Source organism: Nicotiana tabacum, chromosome 16, assembly GCF_000715075.1.
Source record: "Nicotiana tabacum cultivar K326 chromosome 16, ASM71507v2, whole genome shotgun sequence".
Lineage (NCBI taxonomy): Eukaryota > Viridiplantae > Streptophyta > Magnoliopsida > Solanales > Solanaceae > Nicotiana > Nicotiana tabacum.
The window spans coordinates 71,654,903-71,675,278 of record NC_134095.1 but is presented as its reverse complement, the minus strand read 5'-3'; the positions used below and the strand labels follow the sequence as shown (position 1 = coordinate 71,675,278).

At 44.3% G+C, this 20,376-nt stretch overlaps 1 protein-coding gene across 3 annotated transcripts in view; it reads left to right on the top strand.

Annotated features, from left to right (window-relative positions):
* The first annotated feature begins 18,153 nt into the window (after positions 1–18,153).
* LOC107760870 (uncharacterized) overlaps positions 18,154–20,376 on the top strand; it is a 34,867-nt gene continuing 32,644 nt past the window's right edge. Inside the window, exons 1-2 of one of the 3 annotated variants that reach the window (XM_075232938.1) lie at positions 18,335–18,472; positions 19,421–19,485. The gene's annotated coding sequence lies outside the window, so the exon portion shown is untranslated. Of the gene's footprint in view, positions 18,473–19,420; positions 19,486–20,376 lie in introns of all 3 variants that reach the window. The other 2 variants (XM_016578979.2, XM_075232937.1) reach the window with 2 other exon arrangements.

The following is a 20,376-nucleotide window of genomic DNA, read 5'->3' as shown; positions in this document are numbered from 1 at the left end:
TACCCTCCATACAAAGAATCCACCGGCACCTATCCAAGAAGTCCATAGCATCCTCTGACTCAGCCCAATTGAATGATGGAGGCTGGAACCTTCCAAACCTCTCTAGTTTCTTCTGCTCCTCATCACTCATAACAGGACCCACCTAGGCTTGAGCAACTGCAACCGGTTGGGCTAGTAGTACCCCCGGTATCTGAAGTCTCTGCACCACCTGCTTTGGAGTGCCAGTGGGGAGTCTGAGTACCTCCCCCGGCCTGAGAAGTGGTTGTTGCTGCCGGAATTGAAACTGCCTGGGCAAGGCTAGTGCAAACAGTCAATATTTGGGCCAAAGCCTCCTGAAGGTCTGGATCACAATAGGCACAGCTGGTGCCTGAGCTGGTTCCACTAGGTCAACCATATTTGGAACCTGCTCCTGATCTGGAGCAAATGGTGGGTCTACAGTTGTTGTTCTAGCTGCCATACAAGCTAGACCTCGGCCTCTACCGCAGCCTCGGCCTTCGGGGCCCTAGCTGGTGGTACTGGTGGTTGTCAGCTCGATCCGGTAGCACATCTCCTCACCATATGTGAGAGAGTAGAATAACAGAGGTTTAGTTACCAAAATCAACAAATTCACACAACAAGAATACAAGAATGTGAAGTTTTCCTAAGGGTTCGCCGCCACTCGAAGATAAGTACAGACGTCTCCGTTCCCATTCGCAAGACTCTACTAAACCTTCTCATGACTCGTGAGACCTATTAACCTAGGCTCTTATACCAACTTTTCACGACCTAAAACTTCACCTGTCATGATGGCGCCTATCTTGATACTAGGTACGCCGACAACTCATACATACCAACACTTTTAACTTAAACATATACTAAAATCAGGTTTAAATAAGTGAAAATCTCATAAAACAGGATTGAAACGCCTCAACTTATACAAAAGTTTTTTCCAAATCCTGGGTGTTATTGAGTACATGAGCATCTATATAGTAACACAGTCAAAAACATTGTCTAAGAAAGTAGAACTGAATAATCAAAAAACTGAGAGATAGGGGAGGAGAGCCAAGGTCTGCGAACAACAAAACAGCTACCTCGATAATCTTTGAACATGTAAAACTCCACGATCATCAACCACCGTGCCCGAAAATGCCTGGATCTGCACACGAGGTGTAAGGTATAGTGTGAGTACAACCAACTTAATAAGTATCATAAAAAAACAAGGCAAGGTAAGAGAAGCTTAAATTATTGAGGATACTAGTTATTTCAGTGTAATTTTGCCTTTTTAGACCAGCATAACACAATATTTAAAACTAACTCATAAGGCTTCGTGAGAAGAATATTTGTGTGTGCATGTGCACTATTTCTCAAATACCCTGCTCAAACGTTATTATGGCATGTAAAGGAAGGAATCAAGTAAATCAAATAAATGATCAAGAAAATACAAGTTCCACACACTGCACTGACAACTCACGTGCTAACAATAGAGCCTGCAAGGACAACTCACATGCGACACGGACAACTCACGTGTCAATATTATCAATACACAGATCCGCAAGGACAACTCACGTGCTGCACGGATAACTCACGTGCCAATAGTATCAATACACAGATCCACACGGACAACTCACGTGTGTTGATACCCAATTTTAACCTCATATTTTTATAAATGTTATATATACTTTCAAAATATCATTTCTGCCTCATCACCAATTTACAAGTGTCATATTTCTGTAATTTTTCATAATCGTTTAAGGCTTTGAAATTGATTTTCTTACATTTAAATTGTTCAAATATTTATTAATTACATTTTCAAATTACTTTGTGATGACTTAATCATCCAAGTTTATTATTTACATCCACATGTTTATTATTTACATCCACATATATATTTTATAGTATTTTTAATTCGTTTCTTATAATTATATTTGCATTTTTGAGCTATTTATATAAATTTACAATAATAGCCTATATTCTACGCATAATTACATTTATTACATTATTCATGCTGAAATAGCATTTTTATGTTTTATAATGTCAAGCTATTATTTTCAATCATTTTATTGTATAAGTAATATTTTTATTATTTATTAATTATTTTTAATAAATTTTGTATATTTAATTTTATAGCGAAGGGCTAATTTTCGGACCAAACAGACCCAAATCACTGGCCCAAAGATCTCAAATCCTTACCCCAACCTCCTTTGGTCCAAACCAAATAACCCCTTTATTAAAACCTGGTCCGCGACCCATTATGCCCGACCCCAATACCCCTTAATTCCCAATCGTTGATCAACGGCTCATAATAACCTACCCATTACATATATAAGCCCCCCCACGAGCCGATTCCCTCAGAACCCTAACACTCTTCACCCGCTCACAGCCGCCCTCGAGCTCTCATTTCATCTCATACCAAACTCTAGCCAACCATGGAGACTCTCTCCTATTTTTTCCTTTTACGTGTTCATACGCGGGCTCACATACCTTATTAGTCCTCACCCGCTTAGTTATGATAACTTTCGTTGCCAATCTATCTGTGGCAAGAATGATTCTCTTGAGACGGGTTGATGTGAGTTCAACTTTATGAATCTCCACTCCTTGCATTAGGCTAAACATTGCCCTCACCATTGTATAAGGCTAAGCATTGCCTTTCCTTGCAGAATCTTAAGATGTTAATCTTGTACAACTTAGCTTTGTGTAGCTAATCTTAAGATGTTATTTGTTGTTTCAGTTTCATTATTATCATTTCTATACTGCCATACACTTGTACAAGTTTTTTTTATTTATTCCAGTAGGGCCTTGACCTGACCTCATCACTATTTTACCGAGGTTAGGCTTGGCACTTACTGGGCACTGCTATGGTGTATTCATGCTACGCTTCTACACATCTTTTTGTGCAGATCCAGGTATCTCCTACCAGCCCAAGCATTAGCGATAGTTTAGCTACAGAGACTTCAAGGTATATTTGCCGGTGTTCGCAAGCCTTGGAGTCCCCCTCTACCTTGGCTATTCTATTTTCCTTATCCTTTTACACATATTAATGCATAGGATTATGCAGTACTTCTATTTAGAGCTTGTGACTTGTATATGCCGGGTCTTGGGAGTTGTATATGCCAAGTTGCAGATTTCATATTATATAGTTGCTGAGTTTTGAGACTTTATTTATTATTTTAGTTAATTCTATAGGATGTTGTGCTATCACGACATCATATGGAGGAAAATTGGGGCCATGACAAGAAGACTGCCAAAAAAGCTTCTTTCTTCTAGCAACTGCGACTGTGAATGCAGCTGCACTCATATTCTGGTATTGCTCGACTGCTTCTTATATTTATACCAAAGACATATTAGTAGTCATCATCTTCAGAATAAGATCCATCGATGTATTGGTCATATATATGATATTCTCCAAGACTCTGATCATCTTTCGCTTTATCCACCCTCGTTGTACTGAATGGAAAATTACCAAATAGCTCTTGCAAGTAATCTCTAGAAACATTATCATGGTTTGTTTGTGGACCATCATGCAGATAGACATCCCCTTATTGGCCAACAAGGCCAAGAGATTCGTATGCATACATCGCATCTTCAACATCATCATCCTCAAACTCATCTTCTAAATCATCAGGTTCATCAATTTCATGGTTTTCTACTTGTTTATCGACTTTATATTTTCTGCTTCTTTATTGACTTTCTCTGTCTCTTCAGGTCTTGCAACTTTCACATAATTGCAAATCCTATTCGACTTTTCAAATGGGGTAGAGAAAGATTTTAGTAAAAAACCTGCATGGAGATGAGGGCATACCGATATAAATCTCACAGCAACGCACAAGCTCAAGCAATCAAGTATATGAGAGGAGAACCATCCTATTGTACTATCGCAAGTTTCTTGATTTGAGGGTCTCCTGATTTCTTGTTGAATTGTCACAACACCAAATACCGGTCATGATGGCGCCTATCACAATACTAGGCAAGTCGACAACCCATAATCACATCCCATTTACCAATAACATTAAGCCATTTTTATAACATAAGTTTTGAATGTGAAATCCATTAATAGTATTAAAATGATAGAAATATGCGGAAGATCAACATAGCCACTACTACACAGCCCAAGAAACCTGGTGTCACGAGTCTAGAGCCTCTAATACATAACTGAGCATCTAGTACATCATGTCTAGGAAATGCGAAAATAAACTGGATAGAGAGGAGAAAATAGGGTTGCGGACTCCATGCAGCTACCTCGTAATCTCAGGTGAATACTGACTCGGCAGAAAGTCCTCACTCTGCCCCTCAGGCACCTGGATCTGCACACAAGGTGCAGGGAGTAACGTGAGTACGCCAACTCAGTAAGTAACTAAAGTAAATAAAGACTGAAGATAGTGATGAGAAATTAAAACATATAACTGAGAATAACAACAGGATAATAGCTCAACTTAACAGTTTAAAACCAGTTTTGTCATAAAATCCACACTTTCAGTTTAAAACTAGAAATCATATACTTAACAGTATTTCCAACAGAGGCTTAGTTTAAAAAGGAAGAGTGAAGCAATGAAAACAGCATAACAAGGCCTCTCGGGCGAGGAACCACTCAGAATATGGCCCCTCGGGCAGCCTCTCAATCACTCGGGACTCAATTCTCGTTACTGAGTGCTCACTCTTAGCACTCGGCTCCTCATAATAATAGAAATCATAGTAACCGCTACGGCGTGCATCCCGATCCATATACCGCTGCGGCGTGCAGCCCGATCCTTATAGATTGTCGACTGCGCTCACTGGGGGTGTGCAGACTCTGGAGGGGCTCCTACAGCCCAAGCTCTATATTGCTGCGGCGTGCATCCCGATCCATATAAGTATTGTTGCGGCGTGTAGCCCGATCCATGACTCTCAATCTCTCTTAGTCATTAACATCACCGCCTCTTAGGCATAACAATATAACTTAGGGAACTCAGCCCACACAGCCCTCACAATAGGAGAAGAATGATAAAACCAGTTTTAAACATTTGACAGGTAAAAACATGACTGAGGCTATGCTTTAAACAAGTAAAGTGAGGAAAACAGTCAAAGTGCCCCTAAGGGTCTCTATATATCGGCACAAGGCCCCAAACATGGCATGCATCCCATAATACAGTATAAATGATTGAAGCATAGAATAATATTGATTTCCTAATCAATTACGCGGCTTAGTCGCTACGGGACGGACCAAGTCAAAATCCCTATCGGTGCGCGCCCACACGCTCGTCACCTAGCATATGCGTCACCGCTTTTATCAACTCAAGTCAAATACCGGGGTTTTGTGCCCTCAGTTCCAGATTTACTATGGTTACATACCTCGAACCGGTAAAAATACTACTCCGCGATGCCTTTACCCCTCAAATCGAACTCCGCTCGCGTCGAATCTATCCAAAATCAGAACGAATACATCAAAATATGCTAAGGGAATAAAGTCCAAGCGAAAACAATCGAAAAGTACCAAAAATTCCGAAATTAGCAAAACTCGAGCCCAAGCCCACTTCTCGAAACTTAGAAATTTTTACACCAATAGATTCCTCATCTCTCCACCAGCCAAGAATACAAAAATCGGAGTCAAAATGACCCCTCAAATCTCCATTTAAATCCCTCTTAAACTCAAGACCTCCATTTTTAGCCCTTTAATCCCATTAATTACAGCCTTAATTCATGAAATTCTACCATAGAAATGTGTTTTAGGTCCAAAATCTTTACCTCAACGAAGTCTCTTTGATTTCCCTCTTCAAAATCGCCCAAAGCTTCCAATTCCGAGTTCAAAAATGGTTAAACCCTTCAAAAATTGCGAAGGATGAAATATATACCTTCTGCCCAGGCTTTTCCGCATTTGCGACACTTTAACCGCATCTGCGGTACCGCATCTGCGGTCTACCTTCTGCTTCTGTGGAATTCACTTAAGGGACCACAACCGCATCTGTAGTGCACTCACCGCAGGTGCGGGCCCTCTACCGCATCTGCGGTCCCAGACTTTTATTCCAAAACAGCTTCTGTGGTTCTTCCCCCGCATATGTGACACCGCACCTGCGGTCCCCAAACCGCAGGTGCAAAAACATCAGAAGCAGCAACTTCAACAGCTGCAATTACACTTCAACTCTTTCGTTAACCATCCGAAATCACCCCGAGGCCCCCGGGACCTCAACCAAAAGCACCAGCATCACCCAATACCTTATTCAAACTTTTTCCAATCATCAAAACACCTCAAACAACATCAAATCTACCAAATCACATCGGATTCAAGCCTAAATTTCTAAAATCTTCCGAAATACGCTTTTGATCAAAAACCCAACCAAACCACGTCTGAATGACCTGAAATTTTGCGCACACATCCCAAATGACACAACGAAGCTACCGCAACTCACGGAATTCCATTCCGACCCTTATATCAAAATCTCACCTATCAACCGGAAATCGCTAAAATATCAACTTCGTCAATTCAAGCCTAGTTCTACTCCGGGCCTCCAAAACCCATTCCGATCACACTTCTAAGTCATAAATCACCTTCCGAAGCTAACTGAACCATCAGAACTCATATCCGAGTCCTCTAACACATAAGTCAACATTCGGTTGACTTTTCCAACTTAAACCTTCATAAAAGAGACTAAGTGTCTCAAACTTCACCAAACTCTTTCCGGACTCAATCCGACCAACCCAATACCATAAAACATAGATAACGAAGCATAAATAAGCAGAAATTGGGGAAACGGAGCGGTAACTCCTGAGACAACTGGCCGGGTCATCATATCCTCCCCAACTTAAACAAATGTTCGTCCTCGAACGAGTCAAGAAATGTACCTGTAGCCTCAAATAGGTGTGGATATCTGCTCCACATCTCCCGCTCGGTCTCCCAGGTAGCCTCCTCCATGGGCTGACCTCTCCACTACACTTTCACTGAAGCTATATACTTTGACATCAACTTCCGAACCTGATGACCCAAAATAGCTACTAGCTCCATATCAAAGGTCAAATCATCATCCAACTGAACTGTGCTGAAATCCAAAACATGAGACGGGTCCCCAATATACATCCAGAGCATATAAACGTGAAATACCGGATGCACACTAGACAAGCTGGGTGGCAAAGCAAGCTTATAAGCCACCTCCCCAATCCTCCAAATCACCTCAAAAGGCCCAATGAACCGAGGACTCAATTTCCCTTTCTTCCCAAATCTCATGACACCCTTCATGGGTGAAACCTTCAACATAACCTTCTCGCCAACCATGTAAGACTCATCTCGAACCTTACTATCGGCATAACATTTTTGCCTCGACTGCGCTGTACGAAGCCTCTCCTGAATCACCTTCACCTTCTCCAAAGCATCCTGTACCAAATCAGTCCCCAATAGCCTAGCCTCACCGGGCTCAAACCAACCAACTGGAGATCTACACCGCCTCCCATACAAAGCCTCATATGGAGCCATTTGAATACTCGACTGGTAGCTGTTGTTATAAGCAAACTCTGCCATTAGTAGAAACTCATCCTATGACCTTTTAAAATCAATGGCACATGCACGCAACATGTCCTCCAATATCTGAATAGCGCGCTCGGACTGTCCATCCATTTGAGGATGAAAAGTTGTGTTCAACTCCACCTGAGTAACCAACTCTCTCTGCACGGCTCTCCAAAACTGCGAAGTAAACTGAGTACCTCTATCTGAAATGATAGAAATTGGGACACCATGCAAATGAACAATCTCTCGGATATAGATCCCTACCAACTGCTCTGAAGAATAGGTGGTACACATAGGGATGAAGTGCGCGGACTTAGTCAGCCGATGCACAATCACCCAAATAGCATCGAACTTCTTCAAAGTCCGTAGAAGTCCACTCACAAAATCCATAGTGATCCTCTCCCACTTCCACTCAGGAATAACCATCTGCTGAAGCAAGCCACTCGGTCTCTGATGCTCATATTTCACCTGCTGACAATTGAGACACCGAGCCACAAATCTCACAATATCCTTCTTCATTCTTCTCTACCAATAGTGCTAACCGGGATGAATGGAATACCGCGAGCTATGGGTCTCCTCCATAATCAACTCCCGAAGCCCATCCACACTGGGCACACAAATCCAGCCCTGCATCCTCAACACCATATCATCACCGATGGTCACATCTCTAGCATCATCATACTGAACTCTATCTCTAAGGACAAGCAAATGCGGATCATCATACTGGCGCTCTTTGATGCGAACATATAAGGAAGACCGAGATACCACACAAGCCTACACCCAACTGGGCTCCGAAATATCTAATCTCACAAACCGATTGGCTAATGCCTGCACATCAACTGCAAGAGGTCTCTCCCCAATTGGGATATATGCCAAACTCCCCATACTTACTGCCTTTCGGCTCAAACCATTGGCCACCACATTGGTCTTTCCCAGATGGTACAATATAGTGATATCATAATCCTTAAGCAACTCCAACCATCTCCGCTACCTCAAATTAAGATCCTTTTGCTTGAACAAATGTTGAAGATTGCGATGATCAGTGAACACCTCACAAGATATGCCATACAAGTAATGCCTCCAAATCTTCAATGCGTGAACTTTGGCAGCCAATTCCAAATCATGAACGGGGTAGTTCTTCTCATGGGGCTTCAACTGACGAGAAGCATGAGCAATAACTGTACCCTCCTACATCAATACACAACCAATCCCAACTCTCGAAGCATCACAATACATAGTATAGGAACCTAAAGCTGATGGCAAAACTAACACTAGAGCGGTGGTCAAAGCTGTCTTGAGCTTCTGAAAGCTCTCCTCACACTCGTCCGACCATACAAATGGAGAGCCTTTCTGAGTCAACTTGGTCAAAGGTGATGCAATAGATGAGAATCCCTGAACAAACCAGTGATAATAGCCTACCAAACCAAGAAAGCTGCAAATCTCTATGGCTGAGGACGGTCTGGGCCAACTCTGAACCGCCTCTATCTTCTTCGGGTCAACCTAAATACCCTCGCTGGACACCACGTGTCCTAAGAAAGCCACCGAACTAAGCCAGAACTCATACTTGGAGAATTTTGCATAAAGCTTCTCCTCCCTCAATCTCTGCAATACAACTCTCAAATGCTCCGCGTGCTCTTCCTGACTACGCGAGTACACCAGAATATCATCAATGAATACTCTTACAAACGTATCGAGATAAGGCCGGAACACGTTGTTCATTAGATGTATGAACGTTGGTGGGGCATTGGTCAGACCGAAAGACATAACAAGGAACTCATAATGACCATATCTGGTCCTGAAAGCCATCTTAAGAATATCTAAATCCCTGATCTTCAACTTTGATAGCCCGAACGGAGATCAATCTTGGAGAACACTCTCGCCCCCTAAAGTTGGTCGAATAAATCATCAATGCGAGGTAAGGGATACTTGTTCTTAATTGTTACCTTGTTCAATTACCTATAATCAATGCACATTCTCATTGTGACATCCTTCTTCTTCACAAATAGAACCAGCGCACCCCCACGGTGACACACTAGGCCGAATGAACCCCTTATCTAGGAGTTCCTAAAGTTGCTCCTTCAATTCCTTCAACTCCGTTGGTGCCATACGATACGGCGGAATAGAAATAGGCTGAGTGTCCGGCACCAAATCAATATCCATGTCTGGTGGCATGCCTGGCAGGTCTACAAGAAACACATCGGAAAAATCCCTCACAACTGGGATGGAATCAATACTAGGAGTCTCAGCTCCGACATACCTCACAAATACTAGATATGAAAGACAACCCTTCCCAATCATATGCTGGGCCTTCAAGAAAGAGATCACTCTACTAGGAACATAATCAGTCACACCTCGCCACTCAATCTGTGGCGCACCCGGCATAGCCAAAGTGACTATCTTAGCATGATAGTCCAGAATAGCATGACACGGAGATAACTAATCCATGCCCAAAATGACATCAAAATCCACCATGCTCAATAATAATAGATCCACTCGGGTCTCCACCCCCAATAGTCATCACACACGATCGGTACATACGGTCTACAACAACGGTATCGCCCACGGGGGTAGATACATGAACAGGTTAGGCAAGAAACTCACGAGGTGTATCCAAATAACGAGCAAAATACGAGGACACATAAGAAAAGGTGGAACCTAGATCAAATAATACAGAGGCATCTCTGTGGCAGACTGAAACAATACCTGAAATCATGGCATCTGAAGCAACAACATCTGATCTATCCGGAAGGGCATAGAAATGAGCCTGACCACCACTTGATCAACCTCCTCCTCTAGAGCAGCCCCTAGCTGCCTGACCTCCACCCCTAGCTGGCTGGGCGGGTGGTGAAGTAATAAGAGGAGAAGTCGAGGGATGATCCCTCTGTTGAGGCTGACCATCACGAAGACGAGGACACTTCCTCCTCATATGCCCAAACTCTCCACACTCATAACAACTCCCGGTGCTGGAGATAGGGACTGAAGGGAACCCCTGGCACCGAAATGACCAGCAGAAAAGCCTAGCATGGAAGAACACTGGACTGATGGAGCACGAGACGAGCTCTAAGCTGGAAGGGCACTGAGTGATGACTGGCCCTGCTGAGATCCAGGATAACCATGACCCGAAGATGCTCCACGGTAACCTGGGCGGGCTGAATGTGCTTGCCTGAAAGAACGGCCTCTGCCTTGCTGGGACTAACCCCTCGAAGGAGCACTGCTAAAGCTACCAGATCCCCGAGGCCTCTTAGCCTCCCTCTCCTCTCGCTCCTGCTGGCGAACCGACTCAATCTCACGGGCGATGTCAACCACCTCCTCGAAGGTAGCACCCATCACCCTCTCTCTAGTCATGAGAATCTGAAGCTGATATGTGAGGCCATCAACAAACCTCCTGATCCTCTCTCGATCCGTAGGAACCATCCAAACTGCATGTTAGGCTAACTCAGAGAACCGCATCTCATACTGCATCACAGACATCTCCCCCTAACGCAGTTGCTCAAACTGTCTGCGCAACTCCTCCCAGCACGACTACGGTACATACTTCTCTAGAAAGAGAACAGAGAACTGCTACCAAGTAAGGGGCGCAGCACCAACAGGCCTACGCCTCTTATACACCTCCCACCAAGTGAAGGCAGCTCCAAAAAACTAAAAGGTGGTAAATGCCACATCACTAGTCTCAAGAATCCCTGATGTCCGAAGCATCCGCTGGCACTTATCTAGAAAACCCTGGGCATCCTCACCCTCTGCACCACTGAATGACGGAGGCTGGAGCCTACCAAACCTCTCAAGTCGACGCTGCTAATCATCAGGCATAACTGGTACTACAAACTCCTAAGCTGGTGCAACTGGCTGGGCTGGAGGTGCCCCCGGTATTTGTAATCCCTGCACAACCTGCTCAGGTGTGCGAGCAAGGGGAGTCTGGGTGCCTCCCCCAGCCTGGGAAGTAGCTGCGGCCGTAATAGCTGAAACCGCTGTGCCAAACCGGTACACACTGACAAGATCTGAGCTAAGGCCTCCTGAAGGCCTGGAATCATGATAGGCATAGCTGGTGCCTGCATTGGTGTTGTTACAGCGTCCGTAACTGGGACCTGATTGGGAACTGGGGCAGCTGGTAGGTCTACCAGTGCTGCTCTAGCTGCTTTGCCCCTGCACGGACTCGACCGCGACCTCGGCCTCTAGTGACCTCAGATGGTGGCGCTGGTGGTCGTCCACGCCATCCAGTAGCTCGTGTCCTCACCATCTGTGAGAGAATAGAATAACGGAAGTTTAGTACTCGGATCAACAAGTTCGCACGACAAGAATTTCAAGAATATGAAGTTTTTCCTAAAGGTTCTGCAACCTCTCAAGGATAAATACAGACGTCTCCGTACCGATCCACGAGACTCTACTAAATCGGCTCATGACTCGCGAAACCTATGTAACCTAGGCTCTGATACCAACTTGTCACGATCCCAAATACCGGTCGTGATGGCGCCTATCACAGTACTAGGCAAGCCGACAACCCATAATCACATCCTATTTAGCAATAACATTAAGCCATTTTTCTAACATAAGTTTTGAATGCAGAATCCATTAATAGTATTAAAATGAGAGAAATATGCGGAAAATCAACATAGCCACTACTATATAGCCCAACAAATCTGGTGTCACGAGTCTAGAGCCTCTAATATATAACTGAGCATCTAGTACATCATGTCTAGGAAATGCGAAAATAAACTGGATAGAGATGAGAAAACAGGGCTGCGGACGCCATGCAGCTACCTCATAATCTCCGGTGAATACTGACTCGGCAGAAAGTCCTCACTCTACCCCTCGGGCACCTGGATCTGCACACAAGGTGCAGGGAGTAATGTGAGTATGCCAACTCAGAAGTAACTAAAGTAAATAAAGATTGAAGATAGTGACGAGCAGTTAAAACATATAACTGAGAATAGCAACAGGATAATAACTCAACTTAACAGTTTAAAACCAGTTTCGTCATAAAATCCACACTTTCAGTTTAAAACTTGAAATCATATACTTAACAGTATTTCCAATAGAGGCTTAGTTTAAAAAGGAAGAGTGAAGCAATGAAAATAGCATAACAAGGCCTCTTGGGCAAGGAACCACTCAGAATATGGCCCCTCAGGCAGCCTCTCAGTCACTTGGGACTCAATTCTCGTCACTAAGTGCTCACTTTCATCACTCGGCTCCTCATAATAACAGAAATCATTGTAACTGCTGCGGCGTGCAGCCCGATCTATATATCGCTACAGCGTGCAGCCCAATCCATGTATATAGTCGACTGCGCTCACTAGGGGTGTGCAGACTCCGGAGGGGCTCCTACAGCCCAAGCGCTATATCGCTGCGGTATGCAGCCCGATCCATAACTCACACACATATAAAGGTCGCAATGACCAAAAGCGTAAGAGCCACCGCCACCAGCTTAAAATTTGAAAACTTGAGGATTAAAATGAGCTCGAGTCGTAACCCGATTCGGAGATCGGATCCAAAATAGTTAACTATACATGCCTAAGGGCATGGCGTAAGAGCCATCGTCGCCAGCTTCATGAGCCTCAGGGCCACATACCTAAAAGGTCGCTTCAACCCAAGGCGTAAGAGCCATTACTGTCAGCAGAAAAAAAACTTGAGGGTCAATTGAGCTCGAGTCACAACCCGACTCGGAGACTGAACCCAAGATAGTTAAAGTGCAAAATGCCCAAGGGCAAGGTGTAAGAGCCATTGTCACCCACCCATGCAGATACAAAAGCTTGAGGGTTGAGTAGGCTCGGGTCAAAACCTGACTCGGAGACTAAACCCAAAACAGTTGAGCAAAGCATAAGAGCTCTAACGCCAGTTTGCGATAAAGGCCGCATCAATCGAGCATGTAAGAGTCTCCGGGCCTGCCTTATGAGCCCCAGGGCCATATTACAAATCTAAGGATTCTCACCAACTCTGAAACCGGTCCGCCTGGTCAAGAGCAAAGCAGAAAGGGGTACAAAAGAAACAAAACCTCGAGTTCGTTGTTATTTACAAAATGTGAAAAGGTACATTCCCCATCTACAAACTAGAAGGTATCGCATGCAAAGTGGCAAAATCTACGCCCCACCCCTGAGGGCTATGACCTATCAGCCTCATCTTCACTCTCCTCAACATTAGGCAGAAGTGATCGAGCATCACGCTCGTCCGCCCTCGCTCGAGCCAGCTCTTCCGAGAGAACAAAACCCCTGGCGCCAATCTCTTCAAGTACCTTTTTTCGGGACCTGCAATGAACATATTCCTCAATCCTCTCTTCGCGATCAAGGGCCCTCTTCAACTCGGCTTGGGCATTAGTAGCGTCCTTCAAATGAATCGCCATCTCCTGATCAACCTTAGTCCGGCTCAATGCTGCTTCAGCCCGAGCATCAACGATCTCAGCCCTAACCTTCGAAAGTTCGGACTCAAGCTTCATGATCATATCCGCTTGAATTGAAGCATTGTCATGAGCCAAGTAGAGTTGGGCTTCGAAGGCAGGGACTTTAGCCAAGGCACCTATCTCCTCTGAAGCTTGAGCCTGCATCTGAGCTCTTAGCTCGCCACGGTCATTCCTAGCTCGGTCGACTTCACCCCTAAGGTGCTCTAGAGCCTCCGTTTTTTTCTACAACTGAGATAGGCAAAAAGTTAACCTAAAAGGTTAAAAGGCAAAACGCATACCACGAGAAGTTACCTGCTCCATCAAATAGCTCACGTAATTCAAGATCCGGTACACCTCAAACCGCCAGTGCATCAACTCAACTTCCTTCTCCTCGTAGAGGAGCCTAAGGGACTTACCCTCGTCCAGAGCTTTCCAAAGCGTAGCCCCATGACAGAGCAACTCAGACCTAAGCCTGTCAAAGGCCTGCAGAAGAAAAACTCGATAAGGAAGGGAAGACGCGAGATGTGGAAGACCTATGCCAAAACTCACCGCGAAGTGAAGCCGGCGGACTTCCTCGAAGGCCAAGCACACTTCTGTTGGTCCAGCCCCCTCGGTCCTTGAAGAACCAACCTCGGTCGAAGCATGATCATTCGGAGGAACCACCACTCCAGAACTGGAGACTTTAGGAAAAACAGGCTCGAGCGATGTTTTCTCCCCGAAGATGCGGACCCGTTCAGCCTCGCTAAAAGCTCCATCACACTGCGAGTGCATATCCCATTTATCACCATCATCCCTTGGCTCGGAAGCTGACAACTCCTCCCTTTCCGGAGGAGCACAACCTCACCCCTGGGGACCTTCTGATACCTACGACGGCAAGGTCAGTACATAAAAAGAGGAAAATGTCATCTCAAATATACGAAGGCCAAGGTAGAAGCAACGTACACACATACCTTGGTATTTCGCTTCCCATCTGCCCCAGGACATAGGTCACCACCTACGCTCGTCGCAAGTCGAATGGGTCGCCAACCTCCGGACCCAGTCGGGCATATCGGGAACTTCACCCGGCACCCATGAAGTTACTGCAGAAAAGGAGGAAACATAATTACTAAACTGGCCTTCGCCATGAGTGAATTTGAGAAAGCACGCAGCACTCCACTCACGCATATAATTCCATTCCTCGGGAATGGCATAAGTTCCATGGGGATAACGTCAGTCGTTCGGACCCGGACAAATCGACTGACCCACTCTCGATCCCCATCCTCTTCATCATCTACGACAAAGGGCGTGGACGAACAACACCGCAAGGTTAGCAGGCCTCGATGATGAAAGGGTCGGTATAACCTGACGAGGTGACTGAGCGTGAATTCAAGTCCAACCTTCTCCGCAAAGAATCTCATCATCAGTACTAATCACCAAAATAACAGATGTATCTGCGCCAAAGTAACCCGATACTTTAAGCAGAAATCAAGCACGACCCTATCAAGGGGGCCTAGTGCAAAAGGGTACAAGTATACATTTAGGAATCCATCAGCGGGGTCCGTAATACCCTCATCCGGGGAAAGCGCCTGCAACACTACCCCCTCGTCCCATCCGCAGTCTCTCCTCACTATCTCTAGATATTCCTCTCTTACTGAAGATGTAGTCTTCAGAGTAAACTCTCGTAGATCCTGAGCATTGGGAGTGGAACTCTCCCCCTGCCGGGCAGGCCATGAAGTAGCAATCATGGCTATGGTAGAACTAGCAAACTGAAGCGGGATCCTACACAAGCGCTTTTGCGCTTAAGGTAACGAAGGACTCGACGCCAGGGCAGAAGTATAACTACCTAAAATAATGGAATCTTCCAAGAAACGGGAGCCACCCCATATATATGTAGGGAACAACAACGATTTGCCTACCCAGGATAGGCCCGGGGTGTCCAACGGCTTCGGTATGGATCCCGAGGTGATGCTTGACCCCGAGGACCTTCGTTAGAAGAAAGTTAGGCCCCAAAAGATCAGCGACATCGTCTCTAGTCCCGAGAAGGTATCCGACCTTGAAGGTTTCCTCTCAAGGAGAAAAATAAGCACTTCGAGATCCGTCTATGAGGGCTCGACCTCAGGAAGTCGCCTAAGTATGAATAACCCCTCCTCAAAGACCCGCCTACAACACCTTAAAAAGTTATCTACATCAAGCTCAAAGTAAAAACTCCAAGTGCCCGAAGTTGGCTTTCGCTTCGGTGCTCTATCTCCACGAGGCTCGAGGGCCCCGATGATCCAAGTTTACTGGATTGCTTCAGGCTTGATCCTGGGAACAACGATGAGCTTGGAAAGGAGCCATTTCTATCGACCAAAGACCGAAAAGAATATCGACGATCTTCAATAGCGACATACATTCAAGATCCCCACAAATGCACAAGAATACACAAGAATATGGCTAATATCAAAAGCATAAGTAAAGAAGATGTCCTTTTATTTCATAAATATTGGCTTACAACGGCCCCCCGGGGGTCCTTATATATAATTACAAAAGCCCGCAATGGGTCCTTACACAGAAACAAAGAAACAAAGGGGTATACACCCATAGTGAAAACCTAAGAACCTAGTCCATCCTCAAAGGTTCATATCAGATATCAGCATCCCCGAGCGTCGCCTCCTCGAGCTCGCATCCTCGGAGGCAACTCCTTCGACCGTCATCTCCTCTAGGTTCCCAGCTCAATCCCGCAGAAAGTCCTCGCCGAGGGAGAAAATGAAGAAGAGGAAAAGGGGGGGATGCAGAAGAGGCAGAGAAAAAAGACATAGCCCACCGTAGCCAAAGGTTGAAGATTCGGCGGGCCCTAGCCTTAGCGACCGGTTGTGCCATTTTATCCCTCGGGAAAGAAAAAACCCAAGGGATGAAGTGCCACACCAGGCCAAGGTAGGAGAGTGAGCAGCGGTGCATAGTCCGGATAACTTTCTAAAAAAGGGGAGAGTCGATTCCCAGTCTGTCATCACCTCGAGCCAATAAGGACAACAATAACAATCGCAACAACAACGGCAGCGACGACAAAACGATATAATCTCGACCGACAAAGGGAAGCTCAGGCAAGGGGCCACAATACAGCCTATAGGAGCGCTGCCAAACGACCTTGAGCCCGTAAACTCCAAACATGGTGATCAACAATAGAGGTGGATGGTAAGGAGAAAGGGATGAATGAACAAATGAAGACACTTGGATAGAAAAATGACACCGGAACACCCCATTTATAGGAGATAATGACACGGTCGTCGAGGCCTTTGGAAGACTGCTCGGCGGACGCAATTACTGCATTCTTGAAAAACCGAATCGACAGCGGTACTTTCACATTGGAGAACGGGAATCGACAATGCATTGAATGATGTCGAAAAGGCAAGTCCAGGGGATATCCCAGTTATCGTAAAAACTCGCGCCATAGGTTGCGTCATCGGTATGATGTCGTCACAGGAAGCTCGAGGAGTCAGGTATTAGAATCGTTTTCCATCACTTCGTTCTGAGAAGCGCGGAGACTATCTGTATGCGGCGAAACTAGAAGGCCTAATTTCTTACTATCGAGTCACTTCAGAAGAACACCTCGAAACCCCGAGGACGCCAAGCTGTGACCGAGTTCCCTCCCTCGGAGCTCGTCAAGGTCCGACTTAAAGAAGATACAGATCGAGGCTAGAGTCAAATGGGGAACTCCCCAGGAACATGGCTAAATCTGATAAAAGTCGACCTACCCGGAACCTGTGCCAATGCGTCACGTCCAGCCGTCCCATCTCCCCGCCTTTACAATTAATGTATTTTGTACTATTACGGGATTCCCCTCCTATATAAAGGGGATCCTCATCACTTTGTAAGGGGCTACTGTTGCTCCAACTACTCCAATTATTCTACGCAAAGTCAATAACAACTCTCTCTCTCTCTTTTCTCTCTAACTTACTCGCTCGAGGCTACCTCTTCATCTATTGTCTTCATACTTGTTCTTCATTTATTGCTTCATATTGGCCATAAAGAGCCTCCTTCAATTATATTCTAACTATTATTCCCTTTCCGGTTACCCCCGATAGCTCGAACTCGAGCTCAAGCATTGGCCTCGAGGCCCCTCATCGGTCAGTCTAGGACCGGATAACAAGCCCCCAGTTTGATTACTACCTCATTTTAGTTCGTATTTCGTTGATTAAGCTTCACATACCTAACATCCACTGCTCTAACAACTAGCATAAAAATATATCACATTTTTTTAGAGTCCCATCAACAAATTTAATTGTTATTTTCATATTCATGGTAAACACCAATGTTATAAAAGTAGTGCAAAAATATCCTTTCTTAGTTTAATAAAGGGTATGCACTATTTTTATAACGTGGAGGGTAATGAACTAGTAAGGTATAAATGATTATTTTCTAAGAGGCGTAATTTTGACCCTTTACCGTAACTATTTTTGGTGTATTAGAATATTCAGGGGTTGAAATCGGGGAGTTGGAGTCTGACAAAGGTTTTTCTTTTCTTCATCCCCGCTCTCGTTCTTTCAGCCTATATATTTCACCGCACTGCTTATACGCTCTCCTATAAACCAAACTCCCTACGTCCCATATCCAGACAGCTTCTTTCTGGTCATCTCAACTTCCAACATAGCAGCAAAAGCCCGAGCTCAATCAGCAATCAACGCAATCTCTACTCCTTTGAGGTAAGATTTCCACAAATATTGTCTTGTATTTATCTAATTACAGCTTCCAATTTGTTTTACAACTTTAAAATTTCTCATACACCTTTTAATGAGAGAACTATACTAGACTTCATCATAATACGGCAAACCTAGTGTTTCTATCTCATATTTGACTCGCTACTCTAGGATCTTCCTGAGAACTGCGCTAAAGAAATTATCTTTGTACCTGGTCAACAAACATTTGCCTCGAAACACTGTCTAATAGATTCCTACATAATCCTATTGTCTTGGTACATGTTAGTTTGAGCTTGTTCAGTATGCACGTTGGGTGTTCGATGAAAATCCTTGTCACTTAAAGACACTATGGATTGGGCCAATTTGACGTGGCTTCACTTAGGTGTTTAGGCGGCGATTCCATATCTTCTCTATGCAAGACTTCCCCCATGTCTCTGCTGGACTGGCATGCAGTATTAACGATATAATCATGTATGACTGAAGTGAAGAATCCATTTTCTATGTTGTAAAGTAGGATTAATATTCTACGTTTAAGGGTTGGCGAGTAAGTGCACATTCCTTCATTACTGTAGTGTGGGGGAGAAGAGGAAGGATTTAAGGAAGCAAAGTACGGGACGATTGGAGAGTGTTTTCAATCTCTATAAATCTGGATCTGAATAGCAGACTTTCTTTTTTAGTTGCCATTAAGTCGCAAAAATAATATCAGGGGAGGAGGGATAATAATTTTCTATGGAACAAAATAATTGGCCCCAAATTGGCCCCTTCTCATTTTCTGCTCCTCCCTTGCATTCCCTTCTGTGAATCGAATATTTTGCAGGTTATTATTGTCCTTTGTGGATTGTGCATACTAGCTAATCATCTGATACAAATTAGTTTTTTTCTAAACTGCTTCTTAGCCATTTAAAGCTTCTACAATTTGGCATTTTAATTAATGCTGTAAATGAATGAATCTAGGATATGCTGAGTTGTCTTGCTAAGGAAGGGTGTTTTGGAAGATTTTGAGAAGTAGCATTGAAGAGGTAGAAATTTGAACTGACGAAAGAGGATGGAAGGCACATTTACCAATATTCCTCTTAGGATTTAGTGTCGGGCCTGCTTTCTGTGGCAATATTTTAAAGGTTTTGGACAAGTGTCTTAGCCATTCTAGAAGGCTATGCTAAGTGGCAAACTTGATCAGCCACTTTCTTGCCATGCACAACAAATTTACATACAATTACAATTATAAATAACCATCATTTGGCTGCACAATTCATCCACCATCAGAAGTGCTTTTCTACTTAGCCTTCTTCTCTTTCTTTCTTAACTTCTCTTATTTCCATTTTTTTGTCCTATTCTCTTTTCAATCTTGTTGGATTATTGTAATATAAATATTTTGCTGATTCCTGTAGCCTTTAAATAAAATAGAGGTAAGCTTGTTTAGTCCTGGAGAAACCTTTCACACTGCTGAAATAGTTTCTTTGGACGGTGCCCAGCACGACTCAAGCTAATTCGTGTATCTACTTACAACGAATATTGAAACAGTGTTATTGAAATTCTTGCTCTCAATTACTACACTTTCAACTCTAAGTGTGTCATCTTTTGAATGTAGCCCGAGTTCAAGATAGAGATACTTCCTTAGAATAGTCCATCTAGTTTGAAATTATCAGATTCAGTTCAAGACAACCAGAGTATTTGGCATGAAAGTTTTTCCAATTAAAAGGTAGACCACATGCATAATGACATATGCATTCAGAAAAGGACCACTTTCTGCAGAATTTTATCACCTTCCCAGCTGTTCCCTATTTTTTTTTTTTTTGATTTGCACCGGGTGTCCGAGTCTCTACGAGCCCCGACTAATCCCGGGGGTGCACAGGCCCTCGGCAAGGAGTTTCCCGCAAGTGCACCACGGTTAATTCAGGTTTTACCCAGTC